The following is a 17,408-nucleotide window of genomic DNA, read 5'->3' on the forward strand; positions in this document are numbered from 1 at the left end:
TTTAATGAGGTGCAGCAAGCCTTGCAGAGAATTAAAGACTAACTGCCTATGATGTTGGTTTTCTCATTCTGTGAACAAGCAGTTCAAGGACCTGCCCATCTTGGTTGCTTTGTTCAGTCTACATCCTGGGGCTATACCTGACAAGAAAAGCAGGTCATAAAAACAATGGTCAGGGGAGGGAGACACAGATAAATACAGTGTTGCCCCATTCAACATCAAGAATACTTAGATGTGAAAAGAAAATGTTGTATCATCTATTTTGATATACTTCACTAAATTCAAATGACAAATATTTTAATACCTCTCCCTCACTCAAAAGAACACTGCATGTCATTCTTTACAAAAGAAAAGAGTTTTGGGGTAATATTCTAATTGCTTTTAAGGAGGGATCGACTACTTTATCTATTTATTTATTTATTTGTTTATTTAGAGATAAGTCTTCTTCTGTCCCCCAGGCAAGAGTTTAGTAGCACTATCAAAGCTCACTGCAAACTCAGGCTCCTGGATTCAAACAATCCTCCCACTTCAGCCTCCTGAGTAGCTGGGACAATAGGTGCAGACCACCATGCTCGGCTAATTTTTCATTTTTTGTAGAGACAGATTCTCACCATGTTGCCCAGGCTGGTCTTAAACTCTAGGCTCAAGCCATCCTTCCTCTTCAGCCTCCCATAGTGCTGGGATTACAGGCATGAGCCACCATGCCCAGCCATTGACTACTTTATATCTAGGATTATGTATAGGGTGACTAGCCATCCCTATTTGGCTGGGACAGAGGGAAACTTGCAGTGTTAAAACCAGGAAGGTCCCAGGCCAACCAAAAGTCATCATCTGGTTATAAAGAAAGTGAACTGAGATGTAGAAAGACTGAGATCATAGTGATGTAATATATTGACTCTTCTAATTACACTAAAGTCATTCAACTATAGTTGTTAATATCATAAAGTTGTATCATCCATTTCTGATACCTCCTCTAAATCAATCACTTGTAATAAAATTACCAGCCTTAGTTTTAGAGAATCTTTCATTAACTCAGATCTATTCTCTTATGTCAGGATCATGTCAGTTCATAAAATGGCATCCAAAGTATCACGCTACTAACGAGAGCAAGAAAATTAGGCCAATTTATCCCACTGTCAACCAAGAATGTCTTTTCACAGAAAGCATAATCTACATCTATTTTTTAAGCTTAAACTTTTGAAAAATACTATTTCTTTTCCTCAAGGTTACTGAATTTCATCTGTTCATAAAAAGAACTATTTTGATTTCATGGGCTTCCATCCCATTACACAGACACACACACACATCTGTGCAGACTTTTGAAACCTTTTTCAAAGAGAACATGTTTAAACAGATTTAACCTGTGATGTATTAGATAGAGCATGGGCTTTGGAATCAGACTAATTTGACAGAGGAAATGCCAAATTCTGCCTGGAATTCCTCCTCTGAAGAAAAGAATTCTAATTCTCACCATAACCTAATTTATTGGTGAGATGCTCCAAAATGCTTGCTTATAGTAGACTTCAGTGAAAATACCAGAGTTCACTGACTCTGGATTTTTTTGAGATGGAGGCTTCACTATCGCCAGCCTAGAGTACAGTGGTGCGATTTCAGCTCACTGCAACCTCTGCCTCCCAGGTTCAAGCGATTCTCCTGCCTCAGCTTCCAGAGTATCTGGGACTACAGGCGCGCACCACCACACCCGTCTAATTTATTGTATTTTAGTAGAGATGGGTTTTCACCATGTTGGCCAGGCTGGTGTTGATCTCCTGACCCCATGATCCACCTGCCTCAGCCTCCCAAAGTGCTGGGATTACAGGCGTGAGCCACTGTGCCCAGCCTATAAAATATTTTTAAATTTTTGTCTCTTTAATAAAAATTATATCCTTTAGTAGCATTTATTGTTCAATTTGACTTTTATCATAGGAATTTAAGCTCGTAAAAAGTTCATGAACAAGTAGCCAATCCCTTTGTTAAGAGAGAAGCTGATTGCTAAAGATTAAATATTGGTAACAGTTCTCAACTTTATAAATTAAAAGGTTGGAGGCTTTTAAAGACAATTATTCTTTTCCTCTTGCCCTGCTAGAAAAGCACACCAAAGCAAACTAGTACCAAGACAAATTAATACAGATTTTCCTCTCTAATCTTAACTATGCGAAGTGCTGGGGAGTTGTGAGGCACCGTGACCACCTATTTTCTGGATAACTGAGAAATAACTGAATTACGTTTTTCATCTTAACCCTTCATATTGAATTTAAAGTCTAACATGCATTTTTATTTTAGTATTCTAGTTTGCCCCAAATGTTGCTGAGTTGGCATATATTTCATATATTACCTTTGGTCGACATGTATAATTATAAACCCTTTTTATCGAGCAGCACAGTTTTAGGAAGCGGAGTTTTGGCTGAAAGCATGTGTGCTGACTGCAGGTCGGTCCACTGGCATTTAAGTGGCTCTTTAAAATTTTTCTTAAATAATATTTTTGTTGTGATTTGGAACTGTGAGGGAAAGAAACGTACATTTACTGAGTGACTATATGATTCAAAGCCACCGGTAGGTATTCCACTGCGAGGTATCTTAATCACGCACCATCCTGAGTGATACCAACCATCATTTCCATCCTTTAATGAGAAATCTGAGTCAAAGGTAGACACTCCACCTCTGTCAGATTTGATTCCAAAGTCTATGCTCTTTCTAATGGTCCACAGAGCAAACATGTTTCAACTCGTTCTGTCTGTAACAGGTTCCAAAAGTCTATGGGGTGACCGGGGGGAAGGCAGGGATACATGGCTTCTTTATGAAAAAATCTCTTACAAGAACTATAGAAGTTTACAATGCTTTTTTTATTTTTATTTTTTTATCTGTTAACAGTTTTATTTTTTTTTATGTTAAATACCATGGGACAGGATTGTAAGGACGAAAAACTCAGTCAACAACTGCCTCACAAGGGATAAGAAAAATTCTACCATGATATTAGCAAAGGTAAAGGAGGAAAAAATTTACACTGTAAGAGGCACCATTTCCCCACGGAATACCTCTTGGCATTTCCTGAATGACTGGGATTAGCAATTTAAATAAATCATATTTCAAGAGGTAACAGCAACAGATAAAATTTAAAGGGATTATTAAAATAACATTTACAAGACTCTGAACAATTCTTGAACTCAACCACTGAGAGCTGGGCGCGGTGGCTCACGCCTGTAATCCCAGCACTTTGGGAGGCAGAGGCGGGTGGATCACGAGGTCAAGAGATCGAGACCATCCCGGTCAACGTGGTGAAACCCCGTCTCTACTAAAAATACAAAAAATTAGCTGGGCATGGTGGCACATGCCTGTAATCCCAGCTACTCCGGAGGCTGAGGCAGGAGAATTGCCTGAACCCAGGAGGCGGAGGTTGCGGTGAGCCGAGATCGCGCCATTGTACTCCAGCCTGGGTAACAAGAGCGAAACTCCGTCTCAAAAAAAAAAAAAAAAAACCCACGGAGAAAGAACAATTATTTATGAATTTCATAAAGGATTGAATGTGCAACTGCCATCTGCTAGTGATGATCTGGTAATATACAATCTGTCCAGTAGCCGAACAGTTTGTTTTTATTGTGTTTTCTAACAGTAAGAGATCTTTAAAGGCAAAGCCTATATGACGCTGTACACGCAAAAAAATGGTCACCGCGGGCCATACTACCAATGAAATGGTCGGTGAACAAATCTTTTTCTAGTCAAGAGGGAAAAAAAAGAAATAGCACTCTGTATGCTTCACTCTACAAGATGAATTTCCCATGAAAGAATCCAATGAAAACGGCTGCAATTACAACAAGAAGTGATGGAAGAGGACTGGTGACATTATCTCTGAAGGATGCAGTTGAGGTTGATCCAGGTTTATCCGAATGTGCCACCTTTCTGAGCCTTAAACCTTCATCTCTCAGGTGTCGATTCTCTTCTGGTAGCTTCATCATTTCTCCCTGAAGTCTTTTACACTCTTCCATTACTTTCCTTGTTTCAGTATCATGAAGTGAAACACTGTGTGGTTTTGGCATAGGTCCATCTTGTTCAGACGCATTCAGTGGAACAGCTTTGCTAGGTTCCATGTCATCCAATTTATCTTTTCATTTGGCATTTCAAATACACATCTCAATTTGGAATCCATCAATTCATCAGGTTTTGCCTCTTTCCACACAGCGTCCATATCTGAAGTGTTTGGTGGAGCAAAAACTGTCTGTACCATAAACTTGTGTTTGCTTTTTTCATTTGGATCACAGTCAAAGGGCTGAAGCATTACTGAAACAGTCACAGTTGACCCTGGGTCAGTAATTCCACTGTTGGGCCTCACACAGTACCGGCGAGGTGCTGTAGTCTTCACTTTGAAACACACTTTTCTAGCCGATGGATTTCCCAATTGAAGATTTGTAGTGACTGCATCTGTGGAGGGGCCTTTGAATTTGAGGTCTGTGGGCGGGTCGAGGACCGAGATCTGCTCGTGCTTCGCCACGGCCCCGGAGGCGGACGCCACCGGAGAGACAGCGCAGAGCGGGGCGCGCCCGCGGCAGGGTTTGCCGGCTGGGGGCGGGGAACGACGGCGGTGCCCGCGGGCCGAGCTCTAGAACCGGGCCAGGCTCGCCGCTTCCGATCCCTGACGCCTGCCGCTGTGTCGCGGGTTCGGTGGGCCACCCGCTGGGTCAGCAGCTCCGGGTCTCACAACCGACTCAACCCCACACCAGCCGCCGTGGCCACGCGCGCTGCGATCGGCGCCCCACGTGACGGTCTCTTACAATGCTTTTAGCACCCGTTTTAGTTTTAAGATCTTTTATTGTGTATTCAAAAGGTAAGTATCACAAAGACATCTGAAACTTAAAGTTTACAAATCCAAGTTCCCTGTCTTCCTCATTAAATCTATTTTTATTCTTTTAGTCGAGGCTCAATTGGCTAACACATGGACAACTGAAGTGTTGTCTCTGCTCAGTGACAGACATTCCACACCTACTCCCAAAGGAGCTATTGAAATTTTCATTACTGATGGAAAAACTAAGGTGAATGATGCCTGATGTCACATCCCAGCTGTCTGATACCAAAGCTCATCTTTCAAGTACAATGGGTTCCAACATCCATCCTACAAGGTAGAAACTTGGAAGTCGACCTAGAATTCTTCCTTACGTCTCACAACTACTTGTTCAGTAAGTCACATTAATTCTGACCTTCGAACAGCTTGCTCCATCCCCACTGGTATTGCTTTCATTTGAGTCCTCGTGATTTCTCACCTGGTGGTGAGCAAGGGACTCCTAACGAAACTTTTGCATGTCTCTCATCCCTGCACCCCGTCACACACACCCGATAATATACTACACTGCTGCCAGAGTAAACTTTCTAAGTTCCAGCCTGACTATATCCCTTGCTTAACATCTCTCAATAGGCTGAGGGAGTGGCTTATGCTTGTAATTCCAGCACTTTGGGAGGCCAAGGGAGGATTGCATGAGCCCATGAGTTCAAGACCAGCCTGGGCAACATAGTGAGACCCTATTTCTACAAAAACTTTTTAAAAAATTAGCTAGGTGTGGTGGTACAAGCTTGTAGCCCCAGCTACACCAGAGGCTGATGTGGGAGGATCACTTGAGCCCAGTAGGTTGAGGCTACAGTGAGCTGTGATCATACCACTGTACTCCAGCCTGGGTGACAGAGCCAGACCCTGTCTCAAAAAAATAAATAAAATAAAATCTTTCAATGGTTCACCATTCTTCGCTATTAAAAGTCCAAACTCTTTCTAGCAAAAAAGGCTCTTCGTTATCTCATTCCTAGAGTCTTTTCACTTTCTCAACTATACCCTCATGCAACCCCACCAAAGGCCTTATAGTTCTCAATTCAGCTACATAAATATGTCTTAAACCCTGCCACGTGCCAGGCACTGCACTAGGTGTGAGGATACAGCAAGGAACGTGGCAGAGATAGTACTTGGCTCCATGAGATTATGAGTCTGAAACACACATTAGTAAGTAATTACCTCTGTGATGAATGCTACAAAATGGCAACTGCAAAGCCACATGGCAACAAAATGCGTCAAGGAAAGTGTGACATTGAACCTGAGGTGTGGAAAATGCCATGAGTTGGTCCAATCCAACAAAGATGAGAGGAAACCCCTAAGCAGATAAACAGTACTTCTTCTGTGCACACACAATACCTTTGACATACTTCCATGCATATTCCTACGGTGCGTTTGGCTGCTCGTCTCTGCCATCCCCCACAACACCGAGGACTTCATATGCACAAGGACGGCACACTGGTCACAGTTTGTAACCTAATCAGCTCCTATGTCTGTCACATCTGAATGTTCAAATGTCTGTTGGTGATGATGGTAATGACACTAGGTCCCTTTTATGTGATACTGCTATGACATACTGATAAGTTTTACAATATTACCAAATAGGTAATATACTTATTTTTTACAGGTACAGAAACTGAGGGCTAATCAGGCTAAATAAGTCTCCAAAATTAAACAACTAGCCTACGATAGGGAGTCAGATTCAAGTCTAGATCTAGTTAATTTCATGGCCTTTCTATTCTATTGCAGCACATTGCAGCTAACACTCACAAGGCACATGGTGACAATAATCAAGCTTGGCTGGATGCTTTTCCTGCTGAAGACCAGGAAAGAAATTTTGCCTACTATTATGTTAAAAATGTGGCTCTCCATACCACTTGGGAGTTCAATGAGTGTCGTCATATATCTGAGGTATATGAGTCCGTTCTCACACTACTATAAAGAAATACCCGAGACTGGGTAATTTTTAAAGGAAAGAGGTTTAATTGACTCACAGTTCTGCATCGCTGGGAGGGTCTCAGGAAACTTACATTTATGGTGGAAGGGAGAAGAGGTATGTCTTACATGGTGGCAGGCACGAGAGAGGAGTGTAAATTGCCACTTATAAAACCATCAGATCTCATGAGAACTCACTATCATGAGAACAGTATGGGGGGAGACCATCCCCATGATCCAGTCACTCCCCACTAAGTCCTGGACTTGACACATGGGGATTACAATTTGAGATGAGATTTGGGTGGGGACACACAGCAAAACCATGTTACAAGAGTATTTTCATCTCTGGATGTATGGGCAAAGTCCAGTTTCTTGACCTATAAGAGTAGGACAAGATCAAGGTAAGTAAACAAAGTCTTCTCCAACTAGTGGCTGCTCTTTACCAAAAACCCACTTCAACTGTCAACAGCTCCTTTGTCAAACTTTACTTTGTGTTAAAATGCTGCAGAGAACAGTTGAAAATAATAAGGCTCAAGAAAAGGCCATTGCGCTTGGTCCCAGATAATCTGTAAGGGAGAAGTCAGGACAGTGGTGAGGATATGAGTCAAACTGCAAAATGCTAAGGAGGGAAAAGGTGGTGGCCAAGTTGAAGAAACAGGGAATGTGAGTGGCAGCAATGGTGATCCTGGCAGGAAGCAACAGAGAAGCTAAACTATCTGTTACAGTTCGAGATGCCTGAATGTGTTGAAGACCGGAGGAAAGGAGCTAGCCAAGAAGGAGGTATACGAGATGCAAGAAAGTCTCAGAAGAGGCAGGAGGTAAAATCTCAGGAGAGGTGAGTAGGTGCGGGCTCAAGGACACAGGGGGAGGGACTAGCCTTGGCATGATGAATGACACTGTTACCCATAAATGGGACAAAAGGAGGAAAGGGGAAACTTATCATGGAAAGGTTTTGAGAATGAGGAAATTGGAACACCCAACATTAAAACAGGATTCCAGAGTTTCTCAACTTCTTTACTAAAGATTGCATGAAAGACTTCACTAACTGCAAAGTCGTAAGTCCTAAGAAGTGGGTTTGGGGGTACAGTTTTGGGTAAAGAGAGAAATCAGTAAATTCTATGAAGCTGCCAGTGGCCATGACTAGAATGTGAGAACATTCTACGTGACACAGGACACAGGACCGGAATGGACATGCTAAGGATCAGGATCCGAAAGGGGAGAGGAGCACATGAGAGGGAAAAAGGGTAGAAATAGGTAAGTTTTCTGTTTATGTCCATTGGGCCTAGGCTATATAAATTCGGATTTTTTCTTCCTTCATCTTCTTCATGTGAGAAGACCAAATAAACGCAGTTGGAAAACCATGGGTTATGAAATAGATGAGTAGAGAGAGGGACGCATTAATAGATAAGTGGAAGGATAGAGAGATGAGTAGAGAGGCAAACAGAATACTGACATAGAGAAGAAAGAATAAAACATATTATATTGACATTTTTTCAAATTTGACTCCTGATTGGAAGACTATCCACACTGCCTCATTAAGTAGGTGAGCAAAGTGGAAAGTACTTCAGTCTTTTGACTTTCTAATTTGGCCAGTATCAGGAAAGAGAATTACAGAATGGCAGAGAGTTTTATCTGAAAGTGTTTATTTAGAGGAAGCTAAGAGCAGGAGTTACAGTGCAAATGGTGAGCGAGAAGAACCGAAGGCTTTTTCAACCCCACAGCTGAATCAGCGGCCTTGGCCATTAGAGACCACAGAAAGGGAATTGGCACAAAAACTGTTGAGTAACTTTCATGAGAGACTGTAAAGGCTCCTCTTGAAGTAAAATAGAAAAGCAACATTTAGGTTTAGCAGGACCTGACATTAAGTTCAAATTAGAGAGATGGCACCACACGAGCCTAAGGGTTCAGTGTTTCTAACTTCTTGCTCCAGATGCTATTGACTTGGGTTTGTCATGGCTCTGAAGATGATTAACAATCACATGTCTGTCTTGCTATGTTTTACTCTTTAAATTTATACTTCTATTTTTAGAGGTAATTTTAGTTTTTGGAAAATCCTAGTTCAGTGAGAATGTTTGAACTATCTCGTTAGTCCAAATGGAAGAAATTTATCTTTAGGAGATCAAAGCCATTCTTAGCTGGGTTAATCAGAAAAAGGGAAAATTGTGAGATAAAGTCAGTGATGAAGAAGGAAAGGATATTTTTCATGATAAAGTCTTACAAAACATCTATATGCTTATAATACCCAGATTAATAATGACAGCCTACCTTGCACCTCGATTTTAACTCAGATATCCAGTTGCCTCATTTGCTTGCCTTACACACTTCTCAAATTTAATGTATCTCATACTGAACTCCTGATCTGCTCTTCCAAACCAACTCTTTCTGCAGCTTCCTGCCTTTCTATAAATAGTACATCACTCTTCTAGTTGTTCAGGCCAAAAATTATGGAGCAATCCTGGACCTCATATTTGTTCTATGTTCCTTATCTGATCTGTCAATAAATCCTGTCTCATCTCTTTTCAAAACATGTATCTCAGCAGGGTGCAGTGACTCATGCCTGTAATCCCATCACTTTGTGGCACCAAGGTGGGTGGATGGCTTGAGCCCAGGAGTCCAAAACCAGCCTGAGCAGTATGGCGAAACCCCATCACTACAAAAAAATACAAAAATTAACCAGGTGTGGTGGCACACACCTGTAGTTCCAGCTACTTGGGAGGCTGAGGTGGGAGGATCGATTGAGCCCTAGGATGTCAAGGCTTCAGTGAGCTGTGATCATGCCACTGCATTCCAGCCTGGGTGACAGAGACCTTGTCTCAAAAAATAAAAATAAAAATAGGCTGGGCACAGTGGCTCATGCCTATAATCCCAGTACTTTGGGAGGCCAACGCTGGCAGATTACTTGAGGTCACGAGTTCGGGACCAGTCTGGCCAACGTGGTGAAACCCCATCTACTAAAATACAAAAATTATCAACACAATAGAGTAATGTTCTTGGAGAATAAGCCATATCACATATCATGTCACTTGTCTGCTTATAATCTTCCCTTGGCTTCCCACTTTCCTTAAACTAAAAGCTTTACCGTGGCCTACAAGGACTTAGGGCCTGGCACGGGTACTCATTCTCCTTGCCTGGGATGTTCTTCACCTGGGCCTCCCCAGAGTCACATGGCTCCTTCCTCATTCTCCTTCAAGTCTTTATGAAATGTCACCTTCCCAGTGAGATCTTCCTTGGGTACACTATCTAAATTATTAACTTCCCTCCCTTCCATTTTCCACTCCCTGGCACTCTCTGTTCCCTTTACCGGATTTATGTTTCTCCATAGTACCTACTACCATCTGACATTTATATTTTATTTATGTCCCTTGGTTACTGTTTGTCTACTCCCACTAGATTTACAAGCTGCATAAGAGCTGGCATTTTTTTCTGTTTCGTTCATTGCTGTATTCTTTGAACAATGCCCGAAAAGTAAGTAGGAGGCAGTGAATACGTCTTTGTGGGAGGAAAGAAGAAAGGAAGCAAAGGTGGGCAGGCAGGCAAGAAGGGCTTATAAATGTATTCCAATCGTATCTCTGGAGTGATCAATATAAGAACGATTGTTGAAGGGTGAACTTAATAATTCCTGAACATTAAATACGGAGACGCTTAGGGCATTGAGAGAAGTATGAGACTCAGGCAAAGAGACTGCTTAGTGTGCATATCTATAAATACACACACACACACACACACAAAATGAATTTACAAGTCTTCTACTGAAATTGAAAAGAAAGGTTTCTATAGAACAAGAAATGCTCACTGGAAACCAATGATGCAATTTCATTATTACTAGCTGAAAAATGTAAGACGTCATTGAGATTGCCCTTGAAGGTGCCGTGTCTGTTGTTTTGGTTTAGTGAATACGTGACTAGTTAGTGGGGTTTTTATAGATGTGCTTTCTCTCTTGGCTCTCTAGTCATATTTTTCCCCTTAAGTCCCAAGTTTCTTAATTCTTAGTTTCAAAATGTTCTTACAATAGCAGTTATCAACAACCAGACTCCTAAACTGTAGCGGGACAACTGTGTTCCATTCTAAACCTAAAAATAAATGGCATCTGAATTCCTTTAGTACAACTTCTAATGAGAGTTCATGCTGGGCAGGACTTCATCTCTTCTCAACCCATGAGAGAACAGATGATGCCACTATCATTTCCATCTAATAGACCTAAAAATGAAAAGAATAGCAAATCAAATTCAAAGAAAGCAACAGTAAGGAATTAGTAAAGATAAGTGACAACTTATGAAAGACAATTTATGAAAGACATATACAATCTAGAAGATTAGTAAACAGTAAGAGTTGGTTACCCTTGGCTAATAAAATTGACAAGCCACAGCTGAGACTGATGAAGAACAAGAAAGGCACAAATAAGTAATATGAGGAATGAAAAAAAGGGACATTATAGGCGTGATGGTGGCTCATGCCTATAATCCCAGCTTGAGTTCAGAAGTTCGAGACCAACCTGGCCAAAATCGCAAAATCCCGTCTTTGCTAAAAATACAAAAATTCGCCATGCACGATGGCGGGCGCCTGTAATCCCAGCTATTGGTGAGCCTGAGGCAGGAGAATCGCTTGAACCCAGGAGGTAGAGGTTGCAGTGAACCAAGATTGCACCATTGCCTGGGAGACAGAACGAGACTCAAAAAAAAAAAAAAAGAACAAAGGGACACCACTATATATTCTTCAGAAAATTAACTGAGAATGGAGATATTATGAACTACTTTCTGTGTATGTATTTTAATGATTTATGTTAAATGGGGACAGTATAACTGACTCAAAAAGAAACAGAAAACGTGAATAGTCGTGAAATCACAAATTGAATTAATAGTTTAAAAATCATCCAATATTGGGAGGCTGAGGTAGGAAAATTGCTTGAACCCAGGGGGCAGAGGTTGCAGTGAGCTGAAATCACGACACTTCATTCCAGCCTCGGCAACAGAGCAAGACTCCGTCTCTCTTAAAAAACCAAACAAAAAAAAAATCCAATAAAGAAAACTCTAGTCTCTGATGGCTTCTGCAGCAAGTTCTAATAAACACACAAAAAAGATAAAGTTATACTTTTACACAAGCCTCCAGAGAATAGGAAAAGAGGGGACATCCCCAGCTCACAGACCCTAAACTGCAATAAGATACATACATAAAACAAACAAACAAACAAAAGAAACTAGTACAACTTAGATTCTAAAACTTTACAAGGACCATAGATGAGAAAGGTAAATCACAGGCCAATTTCACACATGAAAATCAATGCAAAAAATCCTTAAAGAACTATTTGAAGGCAAAATCCAATAATAATTGAAGAGAATAATATACTATGATCAAGTGGAGATTATACCAGTATATAAGTTTAACATTTAATAATTAAAACAATTTTTAGTAAACTAGAATTGGAGTAAAATATCTTAATCTGAAAGGGAATATATATTAAAATCCTGCAGCAAATATCATACATAAAGGTAAAATCTTAAAAGTATTCTTTTTAAGATTAAGAACTAGATGAGGACGCTTACTATGACCGTTTCCATTCAACTTTGATCTGGAGGGCCTAGACAATATGGCACAAAATAAGAAATAAAAGTTATAAGTATTGAAAAGGAAGAAATGAATCTGTCATTGTTCTTCTATAATATGGTTGTATAAACAGAAATTTTTAGGAATCTACAGATAAATTATTAGAATTAACATGAATTGAGGGTGTTTCTAGATCCAAAATCAATGTATAAAAATAAACTGAGAGATATTAATAAAGATTTCCTATTTGGAGGAATATGCCAATTCAATAAAGTTGTTAATTTCTCCAAAATTTACTTATAGATTTAATGGCATTACAGTTCAAATCTCAACAGTTTTGGAATAATTCAAGATGATCATAAAATTCATGTGGAAATACAAAAAGTTTCAGAACCCGATACATTTTTGAAAAAGAAATCTTGGAAGGTTTTGCTATACCAGATTCTGAGATATTATAAAGCTATGATAATTAAGATAGTGTGGAATTGGTGCAGAGATATACAAGTAGACTGCGAGAACAAAATGGAGAGCTCTAAAAAAGACTCTTACCTATATAAACGCTTGATATTTGACAAAGGAAGTAAAGCAGAGTAGTGGGAAAAGGACACCTTTTTCAATTAATGATGCTGGAAAAATTGGGAATCACTTGGGAGAAACTGAAATTAAACCCCTAACTTATATAATAGGCAAATAATAATTGTGGATGGATTTAAAACTAAATGTAAAAGACAGAGCTATAAAGATTTTAGAAAATAACACAGGGAAAAAAATACATATATAATGTATTTTAGACAGAGTTTTGCTATTGTTGCCTAGGCTGGAGTGCAATGGCACAATCTTGGCTCACTACAACCTCCACCTCTTGGGTTCCAGTGATTCTCCTGCCTCAGCCTCCCGAGTAGCTGGGACTACAGGCGCCCGCCACCATGCCTGGCTAATTTTTGTATTTTTAATAGAGATGGGGTTTCACCACATTGCCCAGGCTGGTCTCGAACTCTGACCTTGTGATCCTCCTGCCTTGGCCTCCTAAAGTGATGGGATTATAGGTTTGAGCCACCGTGCCTGGCAAGAAGGATTTCTTAATAAAGACAGTAAAAAAAATTAATCTTAAATTAAAAGTTGATGAATTTCACTACATCTAAACTACATTTACCAAAGACAGTGTTCAAAAAGCAAAAAGACAATTTTTCCCATAGACTGGGTAAAGCTAATAGCCAACACATATCATTAATGAGGGCCTACTGTTCAGAATATATTTTTCAAAATCTTACACACCAGTAGAGAACTCAAGAAAAAATTTGGCAAAAGAGTTAGACAGGGGCTTCATATAAGGGGAAATCCAAATGGCTTACAAATACTTGAAAATGTAAGCAATGTCAGTTGTCAAGGAAATGCGAATTCTATACCACTGAGAAAAACCACTTTACTCCCTTCCTTTTGGCACAAGTTAACAATGCTGGCAATACCAAGTATTGATGAGGGTGTGAAGCACAGAACTCTTATCTCCGCTGGTGAGAGTGTAAACTGAAAGCAGTACATTTTGGAAGCAGACCAGCATCATCTCATAATGCTGGAGATACGCAAAGTCTTTGATCCAGCAGCTCCACTCCTAAGTTTATACCCTCTAGAATCACGGACTTACGTGCAGCAAGATATCTATTCAAGACTTAATAGCAGCATAGTTCATAGTAGCCCATACTGGAACAACTTCATATTAGATAAGGTGAAGCTGGCTGATTCACTTGTCACGATGAAACCGTTTATTTCCCACTCCCATAGTAGGCCAATGTGGATGCTGCCAATCAGCATGCTCTCCTGAGCAGCTCTCATCCTAGTGGTGATTCAGGAACCCCGGTTATTTCTCTCCTGTGGCTTTCAAGATCTCTACGCATGGTTTCCAAGGTCACCCAGAGGTCACCTCTAGCCCACATGCAGGGGAAAGATCATGGAAAACCATATGTGGGAGGTGTGTATGGGCGGGCCAGACCCCCTGGTCATACCTTACTGAAAGATGGCTGGCAAAGCCATCCAGATGTGCCCAGGAACAAGATGTGCCCTGGCAGAACACAGGGATAGTGATTCACTAGTAAACTCTGGCACAAGCCAAAATGCTCAGAAACAACACAATGAGTAAACTGTGATACATCTGTACAATGGGATGTGATTTGGGATGGAAGTGACAAATTATACCTACATCCAACAAGGATGAATGTAACAAAAATAATGTTGAGCAGAAGCAGCTAGACCTGAAAAAAGACTGTGGTTACATTTCTATCTCCATGTACATAAATATATACAATTCAAAAAGAGACAAAGCTAAGCCACATTGCTTACAGAAGTATACAGAGATCACAAAAGAATAGGGAAAAACAAGGGAATTGTCAGAATAAAAGTTGGGATGGTACCTCTGGGAGACGTAGGATGTGTGGTTGGGAAGGACACACTGAGGGGCTGGGAGTGCCTCAGTTCTTGACCTGATGGCAGTTGTTCGGGAGTTTATGCACTCTTCCTCACACGTATTCTGAATCCACACAGAAAAATTCAAAATGCTAAACGCATTTTTCACCTTCACATAAGAAGCCCTGCTATTTGGCACAGAGAAAAGCAGTTTCCCTGTAGGCGGAATACCATTGCCCTTTGGAAAACCAAGCTTGCTTCTCTTCCCTACTAGAAGCTGAGTGCCCTCCAGACCTAATTTTCTCTGATTTACCATGTTGAAGGGGGGAAAAAAATCTGTACTCCCATTTGACATAATTGCCAAACACCCAATTTTGTCCCTGTAGGTCCCTCTGTCAACGTTATTATCTGCTGTTGTCTTCCATAATTACTACCTCTTTCCTGAGTTGATGAACGGTTTCTGCCATCATCTAGTTTTGCAGTTAACGAAATGCCATTTCACTACTGGCGTTACTACTTTTCTCATGATCTCTTTATCTTTGTTTCCTACAGTAACTTGTAAATTCCAGTGACTCATCTCTCTCTTGTTCCAGACACTTAACTTTCAAATCTGTATTTTCCACTCTCCAGTGAACAATTTGTTTTACATTCTGTTGCATCTCCCTTTCATCATCCTTGAATTCTACAGCTGGGAAAAGCCTCTGTCCTGTTACCAGCCCTGAACACCTTTGTTTTTCCATTTCACAGACTCAGGAATCCGTTCTTGGGTAGCGACTCAAACACTCAGCTTTTGAAGGTAGATAATTTGAAGTATTCCCATGTCCCCTCACATAAAAGGCGTTTGTACTGGTGTCCTTCAGCAGAAACTTCTCTCTGCCTCCTACTGAGATATCCAAAGGGCTGGTTGGCTTCCAGCCCTGGGTCCCAGAAATGGTGGCATTTCAGTGGCAAGATTCCCACTACCTCTTGATTGTGAAATGGATTGGAATAGAATGTGCAATGTGAACGGAGTAACGTGGGGATAAGCAGCTTTGATTCTCCTTGGCTGCCTTCTGAAAAGGTTGGGTGCATCTTGCAGGTTACCTATCAGACACTGGAGACCCTAGGTCTTCAAGTTCTAGAAAACCAGAGCATGGACAGTCTTTTCTCGCTCTCTTTCTTATTACAGGAGCAACTGCTTTTAGTCACTCTCGGGAGGAATATCTACTTGTGACAGCAGCCTGGGAGAGAAACATTTTGGGGTTATTTTTCTTTTTCTTGTTTCTTTTTTCCTCCCCCGAGTCACCTTAAGAAGGTCTGAGAGCTAGTTTTCAGGCTATTTAGGGTTGAACACCTGTTATGTTGGTATAACTTGCAGGCACACCCTCTGATGAAATTACCTCTTTGGAGAAAAAGAAGCCAGCTGTAGAACTAACACTCATAAAACTAATGAGTAAATAAATGAGCAGACCCAAAAGTTGTGAAGCAATCCAGAAATTACCAAATCAAATACAATTTATTATTTGTCAGTTTCCAGTGGTTTGACTTGAGGCCTGGCTATCATTTATTTTATTGAGTCTCTCCTGCAGATTAAAGCTCCCTATTCAGGACAGATGTTTTAAAAGGTTGTTCTGGAGAGAAGAACTCAGGTTGCACCTAAGTGGGATTTTATGCAGAGTTTCTCTCACAGCTGCCTTTCTCCCCCTCCCCTTTCTATTGTAAATTACCTTGGACAAGCCTATGGTAAAGAATGTACAGCTATTTTAGTTTTTAAATAAAAGTCCTTCTTTAAATGGCACTTACTGCTTTCAAAAACAAATCGGCAAAACTAATGTAGTAGGTTACAAAAACCTAATCAATCTACAATGATTCAGTTTATCACTTTGGGCCTTTCAAAAATGATTTAAAATGTCAGAGTTGTAAAAAAAAAAAAAAAACAAAAACAAAAAACAAAAAACAAAAACAAAACAAAAAAAGCAAGATATTAAAAACTGTGCAAACTATAAAAAAGAAAACATCTATTTTGTTGCGCCAAAATGATATGATTTTAATGCTTATCATGACAGCATCCTTAGCTACTATGCATGGGCTAACTGGAAAAACAACTTATTTTTACGGAGGCCTGCCTACAGAAATGTTTCCCAAAGAAAAACATTAAAATTTCCAACTGAAAATATGTATTGATCATATAAAGGCTCATCAATTCTATCAGATACTTGGTATTTTAATAGTGTTCTGAACCCGGAATGACTGCTTGGAGGCAAAGTAATCAGAAAAGAATTGCATAAGATTCACAACATCCGTATTTTGAATATTTACTTTCCATATTAGAGGGTTTTTTAAAAGAACTTTTTCCTACCTGAACTAGATAATTTTTAAAAACATGTTTTCTTTATAAACGAGGATAAATAGGATTACTTGAATCATCTTTCATAAATTAGCTAGTCAGGAAATGATAAATTAAGGTGACTAGTCACCAGGCTCTCAAATTACGCATGCACGCACACAGGCACGCATTTAAAATATGCAATTTTCACCTTAAATTGTTGGGACTGTCCTGGTTAATCTCACGCATTGAATAATAACATAAAGTGCTTTGGGTTGCAGTCACTCTACTTGGTAATAATGGTTGATGACTCGTACAAATAATGCTTTTTAGGAAGCCTCACAATTTAACAGGAAAAAAAGGTTGAAGGAGGAATGTTTACTTTCTCTTGTATCTTTGATACACCCCCCTCAAAAGTGTCCCCTT

At 40.2% G+C, this 17,408-nt stretch overlaps 1 pseudogene; it reads right to left on the reverse strand.

Moving 5' to 3' along the window:
* Nucleotides 1–3,755: 3,755 nt before the first annotated feature.
* Nucleotides 3,756–6,220, reverse strand: LOC105710602 (vesicle-associated membrane protein-associated protein A-like; annotated as a pseudogene).
* Between the last annotated feature and the right edge of the window lie 11,188 nt (nucleotides 6,221–17,408).

The sequence above is a fragment of the Aotus nancymaae genome, unplaced genomic scaffold (genome assembly GCF_030222135.1).
Source record: "Aotus nancymaae isolate 86718 unplaced genomic scaffold, 86718_ANA_hifiasm-v0.15.2.pri h1tg000041l, whole genome shotgun sequence".
In the NCBI taxonomy this organism is placed as follows: Eukaryota; Metazoa; Chordata; class Mammalia; order Primates; family Aotidae; genus Aotus; species Aotus nancymaae.